Source organism: Botryllus schlosseri, chromosome 3 (genome assembly GCF_051294905.1).
Source record: "Botryllus schlosseri isolate E-star chromosome 3, Bs_hap1, whole genome shotgun sequence".
NCBI lineage: Eukaryota > Metazoa > Chordata > Ascidiacea > Stolidobranchia > Styelidae > Botryllus > Botryllus schlosseri.
In genome coordinates, this window is record NC_137238.1 from 27669309 (window position 1) to 27674769 (window position 5461).

A 5461-nucleotide genomic window follows, 5' to 3' on the forward strand; every position below is an offset into this window, starting at 1 on the left:
ACCATAGTTTTTGTCAAGATCCCCCCATAAATTGCGCAGAACTGGAAGCTAGATGCAATGAACACTGTGAAAAGTCACCTATTACACATACCACGAGTCAAAGACATTGCCGCAACACTTTATTGTACGATGGACAATTTTGCGTATAAAGACGTGGGGATGAAGAGCCCACATTTTGATCGCTGATAAGTGTATACCTAGCAGAGATGAGCGGATTTGAAATTTCTATGTCCTAATCCAATCCAAATCCGAACCTTCAAGTCCAAATCCAAATCCTAATCCATAACTTTTTCATATTCAAGTCCATGTCCAGTACTAATCCGATTCCAATTGGAAATTCAGAAAAAATACTAATTTATGTAATGAAGGGATTCGAAAATTTTCTTTCACAACCAACGATTCACTTGATTCAAGATAACTTAGTAACCATAAGTACAATAATACCTGATCTGAATAAAGTTTGTCGCCATTCGCCACACGACATTTCAATCTCCCAGAAAATAGGTAAATCCAATCCAAATCCTAATCCGTTCTGAAAAAAAATGTCTAATCCAAATCCAATCCAAATCCGACAAAATTTCACAAATCCTGTTTTTTCAAAACCTAATCCTAGTCCATGCTCATCTCTGATACCTAGGCCTACTCCATAAGTCAATTGTAGCATTTTTACAAATTTCCTTGTTTTCGAATCAAAGTGTTGCTAGAATAGAGCCTTAATGGTCCGTTGTTATATGTTAGGTATTGCCCAGAAAATAATGAGCGGGCCCCGTCAATCGGGTGTTTGTGGTGCGGCAGTTACGTCCTTGATTACAGTGAGTCAACCAACTGAAAAAAGGTCATTTGAGGTTTGGTATAATTTGACTGATCCAGTTCTTGAATTTATAGTTCTCGACCCGAATCGAGTTTGACATGCCTAATCTAAGGTCTTCGACTCAAGGTAAATACTACTTATCCTTGTTCTGCTATATAGGGCCTGCCTATAGAAGTACGTAACCACTAATATAGTCTTTCCGAGACCGACTAAGATAAACTTTGCTTGCCTTCTGACACCAGTAAGCCATTCAATTACGTCACCGTTTGACCATTTTCAAACAGTCTTCGATAGGTACAAAATGGCAAAATTGAACGCATGTCCCGATGCACGCTACGTGAAGAATATATGCGATACCCGGCTAGTGACGTGATACTTATTAGTAGGGATGGTGTGAACGTGAGGTTCACGTTCGCGGTCTGTGTGTGAACCTCAGAAATTTAGAGGTTCACGTTCACAAACAAACTTTGGTACGTTCTGCACTGTGAACCTTTTCGTATATTACAATTTTCACGTCATTATAGCATACTTGGTTGAAATTTATTGCAATTCAACTGCTGGCCAATCTACGCATGGCGCTGACAGCATAAAAAAATCAACACTAAACGAACATGCACCTCGGCAATTTCAAGATTATACTGGTTTGGTTACAAAAGTTCTCTCGAAATATCCAGCTTTCCGTTTGTGAATATTTAGTGACTTTCTGATGCGGGATTGACCCGCAATCACACAACAATAAAAGCGAAATACGCTACATGTAGGTAATCAGCGAATGATGCTTATTCAACCAATCAATGAAATTGGTATCTTTGCATGATGTGAACAATGTAGCAAGCGTACGGGGTCCCTCGATTTCATATGTTTACTGCATCATAAAAACCAAATCCGTGCGATTGGGGTGTTGGCTACTGCTATATAACTTGTTAAAAGGGGTAATATCGGTAGCAAGTATAGAAACCCGTTTTACACTATGCTCAATACCAACGTAGCAACACTCAGACGCAGAATACATTGTCCGGTCCGGCCTAGACCGTTAAGGCGTAAGCAATGCTTACTAATCACATATTCCCTTGTAATTTCTCGTCGAAATTGTTGGCAAAGCGACGGAAGATATAGATTTTAGTGGGTTATTATATCACTTGATTGCCGCAGTTGATAGATTTGGCGGCGCTTAAAAAATCAGTATGTATTTCAGCACTGTGGCATTATGTGGCCCGAGTCGTCGCTAGGTATCGAGTACAATTGTACGTTAATATATCACTTCACTGAGATGTAGCGTTGGAATTAGCAATATGACGTCACGAAACGTCATGAGGTTCACGTTCGCGTTCACACAGAACTTTTCAAAAAGGTTCGTGTTCACACGGACCTGAACCTTTCAGAGGTTCACACACACACCATCTCTACTTATTAGGCCCATAAATCCCACGCAGCAGAATAATATTGTCTTATCGCAATACCTTCGATAGTCGACGTATCAGCACCATTTCTGTTTGTTTGTGGTATTCATGGCGTTTGTCGACTACTGTGGTCATTTACACCAGGCCAATTTTCTTCATTTTTATTCCGTAGCTGCCGACATGTGGCACGGCTCACTTCTAGTCTTTTTATAAGACACCGCTTGCGCGGATGAGATGGCGAGGAGGTTCCAAGATAAACCTCCAACACTTAGGTAGGAATTCTGGAGTCGACCTCGGCTGGAGTCGAACCAGCAACCCATAGGTGTTGCAGCTGTTGATTATATCAGTACGACTACGCTATCTTGCCCACCATTAATATTCTTGTAATATTCTGTCACATTGAGTGAATTATAATCATATTCTATATTCAAAATTCTTCCCCAACCTTCCCTGAATATTATGCCACTGTACAAAGTGGGATACCATATGTCCTCGTTTTTTATTAAAACTAAAATGTCCTCCGATGACTCCCAAATGTCCTCTTCTTTTTCGCAATCTGTCCTCTTTATTGTCTTGAATGTTAGGCGACTATGCAGAGTCAACTAAAATAGGTTAATTCGCCAGAAAATACACGTGGAAATCGGCTTTTTCGGAAACTGAAACACAATTATACTAATGATCGCGCCTAATTCCCTGTAACTGATAATAGCCAAAGCGGGCCTGCGATCTCGAATAATATGTTTATTTGTATTCTTAGCACAATTGGCACATATCAACACTTGGATCATTTGCGCCTGCGCAGTATTTCGTAATTTCATGCCCTTTTGAGCAGGGTTGCCAGACATCTTCTGCGAAAAAGGGCCAAACAGCGCCGGAAAAGGGGCCAAATTGGCCAATAAAAGGGCCAAATTGTTCAATAACGTCAATAACGCTGCCACATTACCCATAGACACCTGGAATTCCAGTTTTATATTGTTGATACTGTTGTAGGACACCAAATCCACTACCTGCAACTACACTGGATCCAACTACAATAACTTTTTCATTATTTCAAGCCTTTTCCGACTGAATATAAAATCGTAAAATAAAACTTTTTGAGCTATAATATGAGAGTGAATAAATTTTATGAATTTTAATTAAACATCGAGAGAATAGTTTCTTTACATTTGAAACTTATCCAACTTATCTACCGAATTTTTAGGTTTTACACCAGAAAACTCTAAGGTTATGTTGATTTTTTTTCTTTGAAATTTTGATCAATCATTAAGTATTATAAGGGTGCTCTTCTTCAGACTTTTTCTGCTACATAGCTTCCCAGCCATGTTCGCCGCTTTTTCGCCCACCTGTTCACAAATCTGTATTTACAATTCCAACACAGTCTACATTCTACAAAAACAAATCCAAATCTTCTACAGCGTTTCCGCTCGAATCTTTGCCATTGGCATAAACATTGTCAGCCCAATTTGCGGGACAGATTTATTTTAATAGTTAGTTTGACGGTATGTCTCAACTGTTTCCAAAAAGGGCCAAAAATTGAAAATAAAGGGCCAAGGGGCCAAATTATTATTTTGGGGCCAACTGTCTCTAAAAAGGGCCAAATTTCACGAATTTGGCCCCGAAAGGGCCAATCTGGCAACCCTGCTTTTGAGGTCTTTCCGCTTCCTTGCGTACTTTTTCTGGTGTCTGCAGCCCCAGTCATCTTTCTTGAGTTCGGCTCCTTCTTCCTCTGGGCCTTAAAAGGCTCTCTATTTACAGCAGGATCGGCGACTAGGAGCCCAGATCAACCTCCGACACATAGAAACATAGCAGAGCCGCGACTCGAACCAGCAACCATTGATGTCCTGACAGTGTCGCTTAGCTCACTGCGCCACTCGCTTCCCCAGGCTGTGTATGAGTAGTTGTTGTTGTTGTTGTTGATCTTGTTGTTACTCATCGTGTTTGTCGACTCTACCTATGATCATTCACACCAGGCCTATATTACTTATTTCTGATTCCGCATGGGCCGACTTGTAGCACGGCTCACTTCTAGGCTTTTTCCAAGACACTGCTTCACGGATGAGATGGCGAGGATCAGCGGCTCTCAACCGGGGGTCCGCAAAGCATTTTCAGGGGGTCCGCGAAACCTTTAAAATTGATAACTGACGGAAAACTTAATTTGTACGCTTTTTAAACTACGAGGAAATGACGAGGAAGTTTTCTTTCTTGACTGATGAAACTTAAGGTGTCACATCAATAGAATGGACCCCTGGGATGAACTATCCTACTCCGTCAAGTCATTTCAATTGCCAAATTGTCAATAACCAACTGATACAAACATCTCGCTGTTTAGAAATGTTTTGTTGGGGTTTGTGGAAACAAATAGAAATTTGGGGTAGCAAGGTGAATCAGGCTGACTTCGAAATCATTGCATAACATTTTGGATTTGACGTTGTCAGTCCCAGCTAATTAGTGCACAGGCGTTTGAAATAAAAATTAATAAAGTCATTTCCCTAATCTGTACAGATATAGTGATTGAAATCTCGCCACTGAATTCATTTTACTCGTGGTGGACATAAAACATAGCCATAATATTCCAGAATAACTACAAGATGAGCTCATAGATAAAAATGACTAGGGTGGACGCGAAATGTTCAGTAATAAATGTGTGTTTTCAATTTTAGTGCCATATATGTTGCGATAAGCCAAAGTCGTCGTTGGGAGTTTTACGGGTTACTAACACATTCGCCACCACCTATCTCTGTGGAGATGGATAATCGGCGTCATCAGGCGATAAGAGGCAAATAAATGCAAAATTCGGTTGGAAAAATAGTCTACCTAATTTCTATCTGTAATATTCTATTTCCAAGAAAAGTCATTCTGTTGCCGTTTATCATTAGCACAAGACAAATGGCGATTTTACGATATTTGACGACGTGAATCTGACCTAAAATTTATGTGGGTCCGCGGGGTTTCTGACGGTCCAAGAGGGGTCCGCGAAGACAAAAAGGTTGAGAACCAGTGCTCCTGATAAACCTTCCAACACAGGAATATCTTGATATCCCTTCTCCAACACAGGGATATCTTGATATTCCTGCTCCAATACAGGAATCCTTCAGTCGACCTTGGTCGGACTCGAATCGACAACCCATTGGTGTTGTAGCCGTACTACGCTATTTCGCCACCAGTATGAATTGGGTAGGCCTATGCATCTTGACCTTCAGCGTAACCCTGGTGTTCGTGCGCACCCGGTTAAGAAGCACTAGGCTAGAGA